This window comes from Acinonyx jubatus, chromosome B1 (genome assembly GCF_027475565.1).
Source record: "Acinonyx jubatus isolate Ajub_Pintada_27869175 chromosome B1, VMU_Ajub_asm_v1.0, whole genome shotgun sequence".
Classification (NCBI taxonomy): Eukaryota; Metazoa; Chordata; class Mammalia; order Carnivora; family Felidae; genus Acinonyx; species Acinonyx jubatus.
Genome location: NC_069382.1, coordinates 187,492,627 through 187,513,587, shown reverse-complemented (window position 1 = coordinate 187,513,587; position 20,961 = coordinate 187,492,627). Strand labels below are relative to the sequence as shown.

The 20,961-nt window shown below is 38.1% G+C and overlaps 1 long non-coding RNA gene across 1 annotated transcript; it reads right to left on the bottom strand.

Moving 5' to 3' along the window:
- Positions 1–750: 750 nt before the first annotated feature.
- Positions 751–16,286, bottom strand: LOC128314584 (uncharacterized). Its single transcript, XR_008296400.1, has 3 exons — positions 16,186–16,286; positions 5,062–5,258; positions 751–1,423 (listed from the first exon to the last, which is right to left on the bottom strand). It is a non-coding gene; the product is annotated as an uncharacterized LOC128314584 (long non-coding RNA).
- Between the last annotated feature and the right edge of the window lie 4,675 nt (positions 16,287–20,961).

Below are 20,961 nucleotides of genomic sequence, written 5' to 3'. Positions count from 1 at the left end.
TCTTATCCTCTTTCACTATTGAGCCCTTACATTCTGTTGGGTACTAGGAATACAAAACAAAATCCATCTTTTGGTTTGAATGGGGAAATGAACTGTAAACAAATAATTAATCCCCATGCGATATATCCAGTAGTAAAGATGTATATAGAAGGAAGAAAAAATGGGATAGGTTAGCTCTGCGTGTTGCTGCTGATGGTCACTGAACACTTGTGAGAGGCCCTGTGCTAAGAGCAGAGTTGAACAAGGACATAGTCCCTGCCCTTGTCCCTTCTTTCAATTTTTTTTGATGTTTATTTATTTTTGAGAGAGAGAGACACACACACACAGTGTGGTTGGGGGTGGGGGGCAGAGAGGGAGACACAGAATCTGAAACAGGCTGCAGGCTCCAGGCTCTGAGCTGACAGCACAGAGCCCAATACGGGGCTCGAACTCACAAACCATGAGATCATGACCTGAGCTGAATTTGGACGCTTAACCAACTGAGCCACCCAGGAGCCCCAGAAGTTTAGCAGTTTACATCTGTGATTATACCACAGTCTCTACCATAGGTTCTTCACATACATTATTTCTCTGTTGAAAATTTTCTCTTTCTCTTTATCAAGCCACTCAACTTTGGGTCTTTCCCAAGCAGGCCTTCTGTACATCCAGGAGTGGGCTGTATTCCCTTTCTAGATATATTTATAGCACTTGATATGTCTCTTACTGTAATATGTGTTATACTTGAATTAGTAGTTAAATGTCTGTTTTCTTTGTTAGCCAACTAATCCAAATCAAATCTGTCTGGTTTACTGCCTTATCTCCAGTAACTAGCTTATTTTAGGAGAGACTCACTAAATATTAAGTGAATGGTATAGAATTGAATCACTAAAGATCTGTTATGTGTATGAGACAGTAGGCATGGAGGCAGGAAGAGGGTTTGCAGAAAGTACATCAGTTTACTTCCTAGGCCCTTGAACAAAATACCCAAATTGCTACCCCAACTTGATCCCTGAATTTGGAAAAAAGAAAACAAGAGAAATCCAATTTGAGTCTCCAAGGAACTCAGCAGTACTTTGCATTTTTGAGAGCTCAGATAACTAGAAAATTCCACTCATGAGCAGCTGGCCTTGCTCATGGCTCATGACGCAGGCAGTGTGTGGTGATAACACTTCCTGGCATTGATACGTATCTGCTGTGTGTACAGTTCAGGGACCTTGTCTTATGCACAGGAATACAAACCCCAGCAGTGCAGCATGGCTTGTGAAGACCAATAATCCTGGTGGGAGAGGTGGTGGGAGGCTGGCTGTACAGAAGGCTGTGTGCTCCACTGGTGTGCCTTGCCTGGGGCCCTGCCTATTCTGCCACTGTCCTTTGTCTGATTAAGAGTTGGCTACTGTGCTCTGTTCTTGGTAGGTGAAATCATTCAGTTCCTTCTCTTTGTTTTCTGCAAAAAATAAAAATATGAAAATTTCAACTTCCTTGAACCAGATGTACTGCAACAACATCTATCTAACAATTTGAAAAGATTGCACAGAATAAAAAGCAATCTTTTGTACATACAGATTCATCTCCATGTCCTCAATGAGTTTTCAGTCATCATGGCCATGGGGCTGTGTGGACTGATGTATAAGGAGTCACATGATGGCATATTGGTTTTAAGAAAACCCTACCATCATGTGATGGAAATCAGTAGCTTTACTCATACCACAGGGTGGGCAAATACTGCCTGCTTTTGCACAGCCCTCCGGTTAACAGTAGTTTTTATATTTTCAAATGGTTACAAAAGTCAAAGAAGGGGCACCTGAGTTGCTCAGTCAGTTAAGTCTGACTCTTGATCTCGGCTCAAGTCTTGATTTCAGGGTTGTGAGTTCAAACTCTGCATTGGGCTCCACGCTGGGCATAGAGTCTACTTGAAAAAAAAAGTCAAAGAAGAATGGTATTTTTAGAAAGGGAAAATTAGATGAAATTGAAATTATAGTATCCATTACTAAGGTTTTATTGAAACACAACCATGCGTATTTGTTGAGGGCTTGTTTAGGGCCACTTTCCTGTTGCAAGAGCAGAGTTGAATAGAAGCAACAGGGACTCGGCATGGTTGGCAAAGCCTAAAATACTTACTGTTTTGCCTTTTACAGAAAAAGTTAGCTGACCTTTGTATGGGATATGGATTTTTAAATGGACTCATTGTGAATGTACCAGAGACTTGCTGAAGGGCCCATTTTGTGTTTCCAATAGACTGAACTTGCATTCACCCTCTGGGAAAGATGTACTGCCACAGATGGCTCTGTTTGCTACCCTTTTCTACCCACCTTCATGTTACAGGGATGGGTATGATAATCACAACTCAGAGAACAGAACTGAGTGAGCAGGAACTACGTAAAAATTCAGTAGAGAAGCTAGAACTAATGTGTAGATCTGCTGCCTACATGTCTAGTGAGGCCTTCTAGGGTAATGGGTATTCAAGAAAACCCAGGATGTTCTCTTTTTTTCATCTTTAAAGGGATTCACACCTGTGGGGAAAGTTACTAAGCAAAGACACTTGTCCAGATTATCTCAGTGCCCCTCAGTAGGTCTTGTTGCCCACCACTGATCTCCTGTGTCCTGTTCTTACTCTGCAGTAGCAGACCCATGGCCAGAATTATGATTGTTTGTCTTTGTATCTTCTAGACTGTGAGTTCCTTGAGGGCAGGGTTTTAAAGATATCTCTGTGTCATGAGCATCTGGAAAGGGCTAGGCACCTGGTGGATGCACACAAAATGTTCAAGGAATCAACAAAGTCTGTCATGCTTCTCACACAGTGTTATAAGTCTGGAGGGTCCATGGTGGCGTGACAGGAAGTACCTGAATCCACAAAATAGCACAGCCCAACTTTCTGGGTATTGATAGTACTTGAAGATCTGTGGTAGGAATCATGAGTTTTATATTTAAACAAGAATGGCTAGATTACAGAGACTTCAAAGAACTTGACCTGCTTGTGGTGGTCATTGGGGGTCTGCCTCAGGTCTCTGAAGTGGGGAGAGGGGTGTCAGGGGTAAATTCATTGTCTCCTGCAGTTAGAAATCTTGGCACGAAATTGTCAGAGAAGGACTAAGGTACTATGTTTCTGCAAGTCCTGAACGTGGCATTATTATTTTTTCCCAAGATTTTATTTTTAAGTAATCTCTGCACCCAATGTGGGGCTCGAACCCACAATCCTGAGATCAAGAGTCACATACTCCACTGACTGAGCCAGCCAGGCACCCCCGAACATGGCATTATTAACAATGGGAGGCAGGAAGGTAGAAGATAGAGGCCCTTGAAAGGACACGGCCAATTCTGCTAGTACTTCAGATGCATCATATCCTTTGTCAGAAATCTTCAGACAGCAGTGTGGACCTTTGGTCCAATAGGTCCCTTGAGAATCTGCTAAAGTCTGTAGACTCTATGAAATTACACTGTCTACCAACTTGGGTATAGTAGATTACAACTTTAACATAAAGTTTATTGTATCCTCATTGCTGTTAGGTGAGGTGATTTTAATGAATCCAAGATTATTCCCTGGCAATGTGACTCAGGTCTTGGTAATATGGGGAAGGGTGAAAAGTGAGTTGCTGTTTAATGGGGAATATGGTCTAAATTGGTATCCTAGATGACATTTTCCTCGATTCCTTCTGGTCTTCAGTGGTTTTTCTAGCAGGTCACTTACAACCTATCTCTCACAAGCAGTATCTCACTCAGTCTTTTCTTCTCTATGTCTATGCCAATGCTTTTATTCCTTTTAGGTTCTTTTTGCTCCTCCCTGGATGCACTGGGCCACCAGAATCTGGATGGAGCCAGCTACAGTCCGTCCCCCCTTCCCTGTTAGTCTGGCTTGGGGGTGGGTATTGGGAACCATGCAACATACACCAAGTTTTTATATACAATTACACTGTGCCCATGGATCTCATATGAATAACCCCTGCCCAGGTCTAGTCCAAAACAGGAGGTCTGCTATTTTCAGGGCCAATGGAGACAAGAAAGAGGGGATGAGATGAACCAGGAGGTTTTTCCTGTTGTCTGAATTACTGGTGAAGGGAAAGAGTGGGGAGAGAGGTGAGTGGGCACCAGTGTGTAGAACATCACTGGCAGCAGGCGGCAGCTAGCATCCAATCATAGCCACATGCCTACTGTACTGTGTAATTCTATAGCTCTTTTGGCAGCACTTACAGGCATGCTCTCTTTGAGTGCTATTGATTTCTTGGGGAAAGGAGATCAAAAACAAGTGTTATACTTGGTGTCGTGTGTTTTCTGGGGGAAGTAAATAGATTAGCCAAATTGGACAGACAAGATCAGGGCAAAGAAAGAAGAGGCTCCATGGAACTGCCTTCCCTGAAATGGGATCTCTTAAAATGATCCACAGGGGAAATAAAATGATTAAGCAAGGCAGGGATTTATTCTGTACTCGGATCGAATGTCACATTTTGTTTCCGTCTCAGCTTCATGTCCTGGGACTCAAACCACGCTGCTTTCCATTGGATTACTGTTTGATACCAGCAACTTTGCTTGCCTGATGACCATCCCCATCCCCCAGGATGCCAGGGCTAATTGTCACTGTGTTTCTGGATATTGCTCTAGAACAGCACTGTCTGATAAAACTTTTTATGATTGTGTAAGTGTTTACACAGTTCTCTGCTGTGAAATACAGTAGCCCACTGGCCTCATGTGGCTTTTGAGCACATGACATGTGGCTGGGTTGGCTATGAAACTGAATATTTAATTTTAGTTAATTTAAATTGAAGTAGTCATTTGGTATTTGCTATCATCTTAGGCAGTTCGGTTTTAGATTCTTGAAATACTGTAATATGAACTAGCATCATCCACATCATCTGGGAATGGGAAATTGTTAGAAATACAGTATCTTGGGCTTCAGATCTTCTGAACAGGAATCTACATTTTAACAATATCTCCAGGTATTAGAGTGCACATTAAAGTTGAGAAGCAGTGCTAGAAATGAGTAAGTCTCAGGAAAAGATATGGTATCAGTTAGAGTAAGCTGAATTATGTTGCAGTAACAAGCAAGCCCCAAGTCCTAGTGACTTAAAATAAGCAAATTTTATTTCTCACCAATGCTTCTAGTCCATGGTGGGCCAGAGGGGGTTCTGTTCTACATCATTCTTACTCCAGGTTCCAGGCTAATGGGCCAGTGCCCTCTGGATCATTTGTCATTGCTGTGATATAAGGGAAGACAGACAGTGTGGTGAAGCCGGTAATTTCAACTCACATTCCATTGGCCAAAGCATGTCACATGACTGCATCTGACTCTAAGGGGACAAAGAAGAACAATATTATCAAATGCCCAGAAGCGGGAGGAACAGAATATTTGGTGAAAGTATATGGTGGACAGCACTAATGGCTGCCACACACAAGCATAATTATACCCTTTTTTTTTTAACAGCCAGTTCTGAAGATCATCATTTCAAGCCTGGACTTGCCATAGCTTTCTAATTGGTCTCTCTGTTGTGCTTTATTTTTTTACATCACTACCACATTAATCCTCTTAAGGCATTGCTCTGAGTATGTCATTTCTTTGCTCAAAACCCTTCAATGACACCTCATTGTCTACCAAGTTAAGTAAACTCCCTTTAGCATGATGTAGTGGAAAGAATGCTACTAATATATGTGTGACCTTGGACAGTGTTACTTAAATTCTCTGAATCACAGTTTTCTCATTATTTAATTTGAAGATAAAAATACCTACCTTCAAGGGCTGCTATGAGTCTTAAGTAAAATAATGTGTATAAAGTGCATAGTGTATTAGACATTTAGTAAATGAGAGTGTAATCCCTGTCATGAACTCCTACAGCCCACCATGCATATATATACATCATAATATTTATCCAAAACATATTGAGATGACCTATTACATGTCTGTTTCTCCTAGTAAACTTGAATTCCTTAAGGGTGGAGACTATGTCTTTAACTTTACAATTACTGAATCTAGCATAAGGCTCTTCATGCATAAGATTCTTATGAAATGTTTTAACTGCACATCATTTATGAAGCATTTTGGGCTCTTTCTAGCAAGATTGTCCTATGTGTGTACCAGTTGTTATAACCAAGCTGTACCATTTGCTGTTGCTTAAACAAACAGCATGTTTCTCACTTCTGGACCTTTGCTCATGATGTTTCTGTTTCTCATATATACTTTTTATTCCCTGTGCCTTAGCCTTTCAAAAGTTTGCTTAAGCCACACCTAAAATGGCACCGCTACAACTATTATTTTTCTAATTCCTGAACCTGAAAGCAGCATCTTCATTTTTAGAACATTCATAGTATTCAGAGAAGACTTCACACAGGTGGCTGTGATTTGAGATTCCTCTGGGAAAGTAATGACTTGTACTGGTAAGGCAAAGTGGACAAAAGGAGATAGAGAGGGCATTCCAGATTGATCAGGATGGGCCTAGACACCTGCATGTGGCTGAAGTGCAAAGATGATGGAGAAAGAAGGCAGAGACAAGGCTGGAGAGATAGGCAAGTGCAAGAGGTTACTGGCTTTATAGGCCATGGTTAAGAAGTTTGAATTTTATCCTAAGCCAATGGAGATGACTTTGAGCAGGGAAGGGACATGATCATTTTTGTGACCTAGAAAAACCAGTCTATTGAGGATGAGAGTATGATATTTAATAATTAATATTTAATAGAGATATTATATATTTATTTATTTTTAAAAATTTTTAAATGTTTATTTATTTTTGAGACAGGGAGAGACAGCATGAACGGGGGAGGGTCAGAGAGAAAGGGAGACACAGAATCTGAAACAGGCTCCAGGCTCTGAGCTGTCAGCACAGAGCCTGACGCGGGGCTCGAACTCATGGACCGTGAGATCATGACCTGAGCCGAAGTCGGACGCTTAACCGACTGAGTCACCCAGGCGCCCCAGAGATATTAGATATTTAGTAATTGATCTTCAACATTCTGTTTTAAGCTAGTTAGCATTGTCTGTTTTCTGATCACGATGGTCTTCCCAGTGCCCCTCCTATTCTTATGTCATTTATTTATTCCAGTTACCTACCTATCCCCTGAAGATGTTTGCATTTTGGGGCCTGTCTTGCACTCCAAGCAGGTATCATCTGATAACTTCAATCATCTATCAAAATGGAATTGCATTTGGCGGTTAATAACAAGGACACTTCTCTCAGTAGTGGCTTCAATAAGATAGAGGGTTATTTCTCTCATGTAAAAGAAGCCTGCAGGTGACTTGTACAGTTTTATCAGGGACTAAGACTTGTACTTGTTTCCTGTGCCAGCCCTGACCCTGTTGCTTCCATTCTCAGAATCATCTGGTGCATGATAGCTGTTGGAGCTCCTACCGTCACATCGCCATTTCAGGCAGTAGGAAGGAAGAAGTGGGAAAGAATGCATTATTTATCAGAGTTCTATGTAATGCATCTGCTTATTATCGTTGACATTTAGTCATAGGGCTACGAAGGGGTTGAGAATGGAGACTTTTATTCTAAGAAGCTTTGTGCCTGACTAAAAAAATAAATTTTTTTTTTTACTTAGAAGAGACTTGTGAGGGGTGCCTGGGTGGCTCAGCGGGTTAAGCGTCTGACTTTGGCTCAGGTCATGATCTCACAGTTTGTGGGTTCGAGCCCTGCATCAGTCTCTGTGCTGATGGCTCAGAGCCTGGAGCCTGCCTCAGATTCTGTGTCTCCCTCTCTCTCTGCCCCATCCCTGCTCACGCTCTGTCTCTCTCTCCTTCAAAAATAAACATTAAAAAAAATTAAAAAAAAAGAGACTTGTGAGAGTAGGAAAATAGCATCCTTTGCTATGATATGTGACTCCAACCTTCATTCTGATACATCTGTTTTTTGAAGACTTTGTGCTTCCTTTAGTACATACTTGCCAAAAGTTCCCTCCTTCTTAACCTCCACCGACAGTCCTTCATCTCAACAAGGGAGAGAACCAGAAGGCACTGCACAGACTGAGGGCAGAGGCCTCAGATGTGTTTGAACAGACACCCTTCAGTCGATACCCATCTAGATGAGGAATATATTTTTTTCTTTGCCCAAATTTATTTGTTCTTAGAGTGCCCCTGTTTGAATTGTTTGTCATCAACTTTGCATGCCTGCAGCCCCTCTCTAAGGTTTTCTCTGCATTTGCAGAAGAGAAGTCAGGAGCTATCCATCCCTATATTGTTCCCACCCCTATATTGTTCCCATCCCTATATTATTCCCATCCCTATATTGCTGCAGGCTCAAATTCACTAATAAGAGGAATTTGCATAGGACTTGCAAGGCAGAAGACTGGGAGAAGCCAGTGTTCTCTGGATGCAAACCCAGAGTTGCTTTCTAGGGAGGTTTTTACCCTAAACACTTGGTTGTTTCAGGCTGAGTTCAAGCTGCTGTCCAAGCTGCTCCTGGGCAGCACTTCCCTGATTTCACAGGCATCTCCTCTTACTTCTGTTCCCTCAGATCTTCCAATGGCTGTATAATCTCCTAAACTCTATAGTGAGTGCTTCATACCAAAGTAGTAGAGTGGATTCTCTTTTTCTGAATGAGCCCTGACTGATATATCCTCTCTCACCTGAGTTATTTGATTACAAAAATTTTGGAAGCTCTTTTCATAGGATAGTATTTATATAGCTATGCAGGTATATTATTTTACATTGTAAACATCCTTTGAAATTATATGTATAAATATTAAAATATATAGTACAATGAAATCTTATATAATTATATATTACAAGTTACATTATGTTCTATAGTATATTATAAATGTATTTCTCTCACCCCTCTGAAGACTTCTCAGAGTACTAGAGAATACCTTATACCTCTCGCTTCAATTACGTTATTCAAGGAGGTATTTCACTGTGCTCTGTAAAAGTGCCTTAGGATCCAGTGTGGGGTGGGGTGAGAGTAGGGATGGTGATGGAGTCAAAAAGTGAAGTAGACAACTCCCAAGCTTGGTGGGACTCCAATCTGAATTGCCAGCCCTGCACTCTTTCTTCATCTGCAGAGCTCAGCTTCCATTAATTGACACATGAGTGATCCATTCAAGGTTTCCTCTGACAGGAAGCATTTCACTGCTTAAAACTAAGGTTGGATTTATTTTTGTGTATGGTGTAAGAAAGTGGTCCAGTTTCATTCTTCTGCATTCACTGTCCAGTTTTCCCAGCACTGTCTTTTTTCCATTGGCTACTCTTTCCTGCTTTGTTGTTCAAAATCACAATGAGATACCACCTCACACCTGTCAGAATGACTAAAATTAACAACTCAGGAAATAACAGATGTTGGTGAGGATGCAGAGAAAAGGGAACTCTTTTGCACTTGTGGTGGGAATGCAGACTGGTGCAGCCACTCTGGAAAACAGTATGCTTTAGTCAAAAAATTAAAAATGAACTATGTTATGACCCAGCAGTTGCAGTACTAGGCATTTATCTAAATGATACAAAAATGTTGATTTGAAGGGGCACATGCACCCTAATGTTAATAGCAGCACTATCAACAATAGCCAAATTATGGAAAGAGCCCAGATGTCCATCAACTGGTGAATGGATAAAGAAGATTATCACACACACACACACACACACACACACACACACTAGAATACTACTTGGCTATGAAAAAGAATGGAATCTTGCCATTTGCAACAATGTGGATGGAACTAGAGGGTATTATGCTAAGTGAAATAAGTCGGAGAAAGACCAATGTATGCTTTCACTCTTATGTGGAACTTGAGAAAAACAACATATGAACATAAGGGAAGGGAAGTAAAAATAAGATAAAAAGAGAAAAGGAGGCAAACCATAAGAGACTCTTAAATACAGAGAACAATCTGAAGGTTGCTGGAGGGGAGGGGGGATGGGCTAAATGGGTGATGGGCATTAAGGAGGGCACTAGGGATGAGCACTGGGTGTCATGTAAGAGATGAATCATTGGGTTCTACTCTGAGGCTGTCTACACTGTATATTAACTGACTTGAATTTAAATAAAAAAAAATAGTAAGGTTGAAAGATGCTCCTTTAAAATCCTAAATTTGAGATGTGCATTATAAGTCTCAGCTCCTCCACTTATTAGCCTTGTGACCTTGGGCATATCATGAAAACTCTGAGTTCAGCTTCCTTGGGGATACGATAATGCCAATGGCAAAGTATTGCCAAGAAGCTGGAAAGAAATAATGCCCATAATTTGGAACGGCTGCACTAGTCAAGTCATACTCTCAAATGCCTGCAGGACCAGGTGTGAGTGACATAAATGAATGAAATAGGCCATTGTGAATGGGAAGGGGCATGTCCCAATGAAAAGGGGCATCCTCAACTTAACTATATTTGTTAACATTTGGGGTATGTGATCAGATCTTTTGGTTTTTGAAGAAAACCTGGAAATAAAGATTTTTGGAGAGGAATCTCAGGATTTAAAAATGGTTGATATTGATTTCACTTAAAAATTTTTTTAAAATTTATTTTTGAGAGAGAGTGCACAAGCAGGGGAGGGATAGAGAGAGAGGGTCCGGACAGAGGATCTGAAGTAGGCTCTGTGCTGACAGCAGAGAGCCTGAGGCAGGGCTCGAACTCATGAACCATGAGATCATGACCTGAGCTGAAATCAGACTCTTAACCGACTGAGCCACCCAGGTGCCCTAATACTAATTTCACTTTTAAAAGCTTATCAAAACACATTTGTTTATTTGTGGGCCTCCTTTGTATGACCTTTAAGTTACACAGATACCAATTATTATTATTTTTAATGGGCTTTAGAAGCCACTGTTCTTCAGCCTTTCCTGTGAGCCTTCCTATCTCTTTACACTCTGTAACTTACCTTCCCCCTTGACTCAGGTCTGACTGATCATAGTTTTCCATCTAAGGGGTTGGTATTTGAACTAGGTAGGCCTAATTAGGTTCTTTCTAGGGATCAGTGTTTAGATCCTAGGGAAATTAGTCCATCCTTCCTTCCTTGTCTTGCCCAACTGCTCTGCATAGGCATAGAGATGCCAATGACCATATTTCTTAGTCACTTGATAGAAATCCAGCTGTGGGAGAGAATGAGGCCAAAACACAGAGGCAAGTGGGGATAAAAGTGACCAAGAGAGTCCTGGCAGCACTGAGTCAGTGAGACCTTCATTTTTATAGCTCTTTCTTTAACATTGTGAGTTACTAAAAGATATTCCTCTTAGCCATAGAGGCAAGTAAATTCCCTTTGGTTTGCTTATGAGAACTTGAACTGAGTTTGTTTCAATAACATCTAATGAAAATAAATACTCCTATTAGCAGTAATAGTAGTATTAATAGAGATAAAACTCATTAGCCATCAATTACTTTAGAAACAAGGCAAAAAATAGAGTGCTTGGGTGGCTCAGTCAGTTAGGAATCTGACTTTTGATTTCAGCTCAGGTCATGATCTCATGGTTCATGAGATCAAGCCTCATGTTGGGCTCTGTGCTTACAGCGGGGAACCTGTTGGGATTCTATCTTTGTCTCTTTGTCCCTCCACCCCACACACGGATGCACATACCCTCTCTCTCTCAAAATAAATGAATAAACACTAAAAAAAAACACCCAAAAGAAAATATTTGGATTTTTAAGAACTGTCCTTGAACTAAAATTATTTTTGAATTTAAGTTTTTTGAGTTTAGGAATTATTATTGAGTTATTATTATTATTACTATTTTTGAGTTTAAGAATTACAGTAAGAGACTTGGTATTTGGAATAGTGTAAGAGATAAGCACAAAAGGAGGCTTTTTATTCTTATAGGTTGTGATGTGCAATGGCTCTTCATAGATTCTGTGCCATCCATCATCTGTTCATAGACTTTTCTTAGAGAAGTTTCCTGGTACCATTGTGTGAATAGTTCAATAGATTTTTATTTTCCCAGAGTGCACACCAAGAGCACAGGTCTAGAAGAAAAGATTCAGTAGGCACTGACATGATCTGTCTGGGATAACTACCGAATTGATGAGAAAATGAAAAATAATGCCTCAGAGCACTTTCTTAGATGTTATGTGTGATGTGAGTAACTAAGTAGATATGTTTGTCTTTTGCTAAATATAACTTAATGGCACTTAAAACCAGTCTATGGGGGAGAAATAGAAGATGTAGAATGTTATGTAGGATTCATATATAGATAATACAAAGGCAAAACATAATCAAGAATTGAGATGCCTCTCATTTTAGTGTAATAGGAATTTATTTAGGCCTGGGAGGTTGAAGAGCTGATACTGGTGGTAAGAGAAATTGTATATTACCTTTATGACACCCCATAAGGATATAGTGATTTCTGAATGTGTGCATTTAGTTTTACTTTAGATGCCATCAGAGTGATCAGAGATTTTACAGAGAAAACATCTTCCCCAGGGATAGGTAAGCATCCCACCAGGAACACAGTTACAAATGTTCCTCAGAGTTGGCAGAAAGCTTGGCAATGTGCTCCTTAAGCATCCTTTCAAGTGCCTCAAGCTCCTTCATTCAAGCCCATAGTTTTTTTTTGAAATCTTGAGCCTTTGCTGGAGAGGAAACCTTAGAAATCAAAACAGTCAAAACAGTAAATTCTGTGGGTGCTTGGGTTAAAAAAAAAACCTCTCAAGATACAGCTCCCTAATTGGGATTGTTTTTGTGAATTTAGTCACATTAATCCATGTCTCAGTTAATTATGCAATAACATTTACATGCCTGGAGGCAAATTTAGAATTTTTGCTCAGATTTTTTTCTGAATATGTGTAGTTAGGCTCTGAAAACAGTGCCAAGATAGTAACTGTAAATTGAGTTGGGGGGCTTAGAATTACTGATCTGGCTCTATGACATGTTAGAATATGAGGGAGTGTTATTCATCATTCTACCCTTCTATGATACTAGACCAAATTTTCTACTAAAGTTTAAAATTTTATATGCTGACTTCACCTCTGAAAAACTTTACTGAGGCCTGTAAGATAAAAATGTAAACATTTCAGCCTAGCATCAAATATCCTAGTCTCACCACTAAAGAATATGCCTCATATTGGGCCAGAGTGCCCCTCTCAGTGCTGATATACAAAGAGTTTGATAAATGCTTGTCAGAGTGCGAAGTCTGAGCTACTGATGCCAAGTGAGATCCTCACTTCACTGAGCTGCATACAGTGTGGCTGGATGCAGAGATAAATTGAGGTGTTTCAGTTTCAAGTCTTTCTTGAAGAGTCTTGAGATTATGGAAGGCTACTGGTCTGGTCACACAGGATTAGATATAAACTGTGCCTAAATATTCCCAAAATATTGCTGGTTATGCTATTCATTTTGTCTACTATTAATTACATTCAATGTAATTAATACATTTAATTTGTAAATACAAATTTCTATGGTAATATATTTTGTCTTGTCATAGCTTTGAGAAGCAGAGGATTATTGAATCTGGGAGGAGAAGAATTTTTAACTCACTCAGTCTCCAGTTCAAGGCATGTATCTCTTCTGCCATGTCTTTAATGCATTAACTCAGCTGGGAAATATTTGTTAAATGCCTACACTGAGTCAGTGATTGTCTCAGGTTTTGTGAAAGACTCCAAGATTAGTAAAATATGCTCTGTCCTCAGGGGATTATAGTCTCACAGCAATTATGCAGCATGTTTATATGTATACTAGATGATGGACAGGGATAGGTGGCTTAATAGAAGTAGAGATAGAATGCTAGAGGAGTTTCAGGGTAGGGGTGACTAATTTTGGCTGATGGAATAAAAAGTATTGGAGGAAGTAACTTTTCATCTAAGGTATGAAAAAGAGTAAAGGTTTGAACTGACAGGTATGGGAGAGAAAGAAATTCCAGTTAGAAGGATAATGTGAGAAAATGAAGGAATTTTATAAAGGGGACATGGAGAAGTTTTAGGTGTGGCTGTATCATAGGTCATGCTTAGCAGGATAACTGGTTGGAAGCATAGTTAGAAGGATACATAAAGGAGAAATTTCCGCCAAATCACTGAATCTTTTGAAAGGCAGCCAGAATGTGTCGTATGCTACTCTCTAGGACCTGTGGAGGCACTGGCAGTTTTCAAGCAAGGAAGTGACATGATCAGACTGTGCCATTGGAAGATGACTGTCAAGGCTGAATGTGAGGTGCACTGGGGAACAAAGAGACTAGAGTCAATGAAATAAGGTGGGGACTAGTACATGGTTCAGGTAAGAGCTAATTAGAGCTCTAACTAGAGAAGTGTCTAGAATAACCATGAGAAGGGATATGGGTTTAACCTGTGGGATTTCATGACTGGCTAATTGTGGAGAACAAGAGGGAGAAAGATGTAGAAGTTACCTCAGCAGTTTTTATCCAAGTACCTGGGAATGTGGTGACACTGAGGAGGAAGACCAGATCTGGTGGAGGTAACAATGGGAGTTGGGATGAGTATGCATAAGAAGCCAGCAGTTTATCAAGCTGGAGATGTCCAAAAAACAATGGAAAATGTGGGGTGGAACTAGGAAGAAGTGCCAGCAGTATAAGCAGAGACTTGGGAGTAAAAGTGATAGAAGTACAGGTCACCCAAGGAAAGAGTGTAGAGAAGAGGGAGAGAAAGACAAAGCCAGAGGTTTATATGGGTTAATTCACACATTAAGGGAGTGAGAGTTCAGAGAGAGGATGAACTAGAGAAGGAACAGTTACAGAGGAAGATGATGAGGAAGATACAAGGTAATGGACAACAAAGGAGGTGAGAGCTTTTTAGCCCAAGGATATGATCAATATGAAATGTGTCAAGATGGACAAGGGTAAGGTTTGAGGGAAAGCCACTACCTCTTAGCTGAAGCAGCTAGATGATCAGTTAAGAGAACCCTTTTTGGAGAGCATTGTTTCCATAAGTTAGCTGGTAAGGGCTTAAGAAAAGAGTTGAGACATGTGCTCAAGATGGGGCAGTGTATTTGTTCTGTGTAAATATCTTTTTTGTTCCAAACACATAATAATAGATTTTAACAAGTAAAAAGGATAATAAAAGACTTAGTGGAAGGTTCTAAATTCAAGGCAAATAAAAACACAGTGTTGGTGACAGCTGCAGTACAGACCTTCTGGGCTTTCTGTTTTGAAGCAGGGAGTGGATCTGGGAGCTTGGTTTCTGCAAATGTGCTCCTCATGAGATGGGGAGCATAGCCACGTCATTGATTAAGGCTGCACAGTTTCTACCACTTGTGAAAAGAGACTGTAGTGAAAAAAAAATGCCTCATGATATACAATTGTTGATTGGCTTTAAAAAGCTGTCGGCTGTGGAGTGAAGAGGAGTTTAGGAGCGGAGGTGGGAACAGAGATTCAGAAGGGACAGAAGCACAGCCCCATGCCTAGGAACTGGGTTTCAGCGCCCCCTGGCTTTGTGCCTGGATCTGTGACGGTCCTACTGTGAGAGTGCAGGCCTGGATTTGGATTTGGACACCAGGCTAATGGGTAGAGATAATTACAAAACTTTTACACAAGGAAGGTGTGAGTGTGAAACACTAAAACAAGTCACATACAACAGTAGCGTTAAAACACATTTTTTGAAAGTATCTACTTCATACAAACTTGTAGACAGAATTTAAAACACATGAAAAAATTAATGCTGAAAAGGATAATGCACAAAATAATAAAAAAAAATCAGAACATGAATTCACTCCAGATGAAATTACTTTAGGACCCAGTCTGACAAAGACTTTTGTGTGTGTTTAAGGCAACAAAGCAAAAAAACCAGAGATACTTTCTATTAAAAATGGAAATATCACATACTCCTGAAACCAATATTACACTATATGTTAACTAACTTGGATTTAAAAAAAATAAAAAAATTAAAGTATTGCAGACAAGTATTAAGTCAAACAATACAACATACACACAAAACTATACCATATGATTTCCATTTCAAAAGTTTAAAAGCTGGCAAAACTCATGTTTTTTTTTAATGTTTATTTTTGAGAAAGAGAGAGAGACAGAGCATGAGCAGGGAGGGGCAGAGAGAGAGAGAGAGAGAGAGAGAGAGACAGAGACAGAATCTGAAGTAGGCTCCAGGCTCTGTGCTGTCAGCACAGAACCCGATGCGGGGCTTGAACCCATGAACTATGAGATCATGACGTGAGCTGAAGTTGGATGCCCAACCTACTGAGCTTCCACGGCGTACGGCCTTTATAATGGATTTGCTCAATCCAACCTAATGTCTCATGTGGAAGGAGTGTGTAAGAGGTGGAGCGAGTGTGTAAGAGGTGGAGCAAGAATAAGGAAAGACACTTGCTAGGGACATCCCTTTATATACATACGTGGGGAGTGAGGGAGAAGTCTTACCTTCTAACAAAGTCAACTCTACACTGACTGGACACAGAGTGAGAATTTGTGCATTAAAGATAGTAGTGAAGGGGGCGCCTGGGTGGCTCAGTCGGTTGAGCAACCGACTTTGGCTCAGGTAATGATCTCACTGTTTGTGAGTTTGAGCCCCGCATGGAAGGAGCCTGCTTCGATTCTGTGTCTCCCTCTCTCTCTGCCCCTCCCCCACTCATGCTCTGCCTTTCTCTGTCTCAGAAATAAATAAACATAAAAAAAATTTAAAAAAAGGTAGTAGTGAAGAATTCACTCTGTGTTCAACACTGTTTTCTCATTGTAGGGAAGGTGCAAAATATCAGAGAGAAAGGGAGACTTTAAAGCCATTACAGAGGAAAGGCAGACTACTCGCAAAGAAACAGTAGTTAGATTTATTAATTGACTTTTGAATCAGCAAAAACAGAGGCCGATAGATTCTTAAGTACCATTGTAAAATGTCAACCAAGAATAATAACGTAGGTGAATTATTATTCAAGATTGAAGATAAATAAATATATTTTTAGATATATAAAAGTACAACAGTTTACTACACAAATATTATCAATGTAAGAATCATTGAAGATACAGAGTGTAGAAAAGTGAGTACAGAGGTAAACCCTGGGTTACAAGATATAATAGAAGGCACTGAAATTTTATACATTGTGTTAGAAAATTTCATTAGGAGTTGACATAAAAGAAACAAATAACCTCAATGTCATGTTTTCCTTAAAGATAAAACTAAGGAGGGGACATTTGATAGATAAAGAGTGCAAAAATCCTTGTGTCTAAGAGGGAGATAAAATACTGTAATCTTTAGATTATTAGGATAATGTGTAGCTAATTTTGTATGCTAAAACATTAACTAAAACCATGGTAAAATCTACAGGTGGATAAGAAAAAGGCATGTACAAACCATTACCTAATGCAGAGAAGAAAAGGAAAAAAGATAAAGAAGAAAAGAAAATGTCGGTAAACTCCAAACACAACATAAGATGTAGAAATAATTCAAAATATGTCAGGTATTAACAATATGTATAAGTAGATTAAGTCTTTACAAGATAAGAGAATTTTTAGGATATAAAAACAAAACCCAGCCATATGCTGCTGCTGAAGCTCGCCACAAAAACAAAATTACATGGAGAGGTTAAAAACAAAGAGATGGGAAAATAAACTAATTACTATGGCAATATTAATATCATATAAAGTAGAATTAAAGTATTAATAAAAAAGAGGACAATTATGTAAAGAATAATCCTCTGAGAAGATTTAACAGTCAAAATCCATTTGCAACTAAGGGCATATCCTTGGAAAAGATGAAATAAAAATGGAACAAAATATAAGGAAAGATGGTGAAATCAACAGTTTTAGTGGGAGATTTAACCCTTGTCTAATACTTACAGAACAAGCTTAAGGGATATTAGTAATAATAGAGAATATTTAAGCAACACAATTAAGAAGCTAACTCTAACAGATAACAGAGAACTCTGAGTTGAACAAATAGGGAATATTATATGTCTTTAAAGTACATATGAAATATTTACTTCACATTCAGACACAGAAATCTCAATAAATTTCAAAGAACCAGTAAATTCCATATTCTCTAACCAAAAGGCAATTAAATTACAAATCAATAAGAAAATATTTTAAAAGCCCCAATATGTTTCAAAAATGAAATTATACTAAAAATAATTAATGAATTAAAGAGTAAAATACAATGAAAATTACAAAATATTGGAAGAATGCATCAATAATAACTCAAGTGCATTTCTTAACACATAAATGGTTAAACATAAATTAAGTATTTGGTTCAAGAAGCAAAAACACACACACAAAACAAAACAAAACAAAACAAAAAACACAAAAAACAAACACTGAGGAAAGATTGTAGGAAAAAGAGAATAATAAAAAGCCAAAAAAAGTTTTTTAACAGAAAATAAAGGAACTATACAAAGAACCAAGATAATCTAAATATTATTTTTGATTAGAAACTGATAAAAACAAAAAGGTACAAAAGAGTAAAAAAGAGTATGTAACTTGTATCTAGTAGGGATGTAAAAACATCCGAAAAAATACTGTAAACATATTTATGCTACAAAAAATTGGTTTCAACACAGAGATAAACAATTTTCTAGAAAACTACATTTAAGATACCAATTTGAGTCAGAAAGATGTAGAGAACATAAATAAAAGAATAATCATCAAAGAAGTTGTGATAATAATGAAAATTCTCCTTCTTTCTACCTATTAACCTCAGCCCACCTAAACATTAAAGTCATCTGTCTTCTCTGCACAGATAATTTTAACAAGTAAGTTTTACCAGTCCTTTGAGGAACATATCTTCATCTTATAAAACTGTTTCAAAGAATTAAAATAGAAGGAAAGCTACTCAGTTTATTTTGTGACAATATTATAATCTTGATATTTAAACTAAATCAAAAAAGGATAATAAAATTATAGATCAGTTTCACTTAGGGATAGAGATGCAGAAACTCTAAATAAAATATAAAGAAATTGAAGTCAGCTTATGTGTGGTCTACATACATCCTCTCAGGTATATAAATGTCACATAAGAGTTATTTCAACAATGTAAGGATGGCTCTATATGAGAAGACCTAATCATGTAATTCATCATATTAACAGATTAAAAAGGCCTATTATATGACCATATGGTCAACTCAACAGATAGAGGAAAAAAACTGATAAAATTCAATAGTCAGCCACCGTTTATATGAAATATTATATGTTATTTAAATATATAAATATTATATATTTTAAAAACTTTCAGCAAAATGGAAATGAAGGGAAACTTTCTTAAATTGGATATTTTTTATTAAAACTTCATAGTGAACATAATACTTAATGTATTACTTTATAAGCATTCTTACTAATGCCAGGAAGAACTAAAGATGGCAAATTGAGTCATTTATATTATCATTATATTAGAAACTGTATCTAGTGCAATAAATCAAAGATAGAGCTAGATTAGAGTTTGAAAAGAGTAGGACAAATATTTTTAACCATGTGATTGTTTCCATAGAAAAATTTAATAGACTCTATAAACTATCAGAAATAATAGAGTTCAGTAAACTTAATAGATGTGAGATCAGTGTGAAAACATTAATAGCCATCTTAAACACCAGAACTAACAGAGTGGAATATATAATAACATAGCACATCATAAGGTACCAAGGGATATATTTAACACAATTATGGAGAAAATTACTATATATATACATATGTGTATATATATATATATATATATATATATATATATGAAAATTACTATATATATAGTAATATATATATAGTAATTTATGTATTTATGTATTTATATCTTTATGTATTTATATATATAATGTTTATTTATTTTTTGGGAGAGAGAGAGCACAAGTAGTGGATGGGGAGAGAGAGAGTGAGACACAGAATCTGAAGCAGTCTCGATGCTTCACGGGACTCGAACTTACAAATCACGAGATCATGACCTGAGCTGAAGTCAGATGCTTAACCGACTTAAGCCCCACCCAGGTGCCCACAAAATATTTTTGAAGGCCACAAAATGGATGTGAAGAAGTTGAGAGATATACTATGTTCATGGATAAAATGATATAATGACTATATTAATCTTCTAAGGTTAAAGATTCTATGAAATTTTAATTAAAATCCTGATTTTTCATGGAATTTGACAAATTCATCTTAAAAATAATATGGAAGGAGAAAGGGACAGAGTAGTTACAATTTTAGAAAAAAAAAGGTATGGCTGCCTGGGTGGGGCTTAGTCCATTAAGCATCAGACTCTTGATATGGGCTCAGGTTGTGACTTTATGGTCATGGAATCAGCCCTGCATTGGGCTCTGTGCTGAGTGTGGAGTCTGTTTGGGATTCTCTCTCCCTCTCAGCGCCTCCACCACTTGTGTGCATATGTGTGCATACATGCACACTCTCTCAAAATAAACATTTTTTTTTAAAAAGAAAAAGATGGTAAATTGCCTTACAGATAGTAAGAAATTCTTAATTTTAAAAACCATACTAATTAAGACATGTGGCGTTTGTTAAGGGATAGATAAATGGACCAATACCACAGAAAAGGTCCATGCATATATGGAAACTTGGTATATAACACAAGTGGCATTAAAAATTAGTGCAAAAAATTATTTGGCAAAAAAGTATTTGGAAAAAATAATTAAAATCACATCCCTGCCACACATCGTACACAATTTGGCTAGAGACAGGATGTGATAATCAAATGTTCAAATATTTAGAAGAAAAAACACGAGAAAATCTGTTTGACCCTGGGTTAGGAAAAGATTTTATAAAAAAGAAACAAAAAACACGACTATAAAGGAAAAGTAAATAAATTTGAGTGTATTAAAATGAAAATGTTTCAATTTGCAGAAGAGGAAATGTGAATGGCTAACAGGCTTAAGAAAATGAGGTTAACCTCGCTAATAATTAGAGAAATATAAAATAGAACAGTGAGACACCTTTTCACAGTTATAAAATTGAAAAAATAAAATTAAATTAAAGTTAGCTAACTTGAAAGTTTAAGGGTGATAATGGAGATATTAGCAATCCACATACCGCTCCCAGTTCAACTCACCAGTCACTCAACTCACCAGTCACTCAACTGGTGAGAGTATCCACCAGTTCAACCAACTTAGAGAGGAATTTGGCAATATTTGGTCAATTCGAAATGTGCTTTAATTTTGGAATGGGGGTAGTGAATGCTTGATGGTTCGGGGTTAGTTTCAGGTGGTTGGTGTTAGA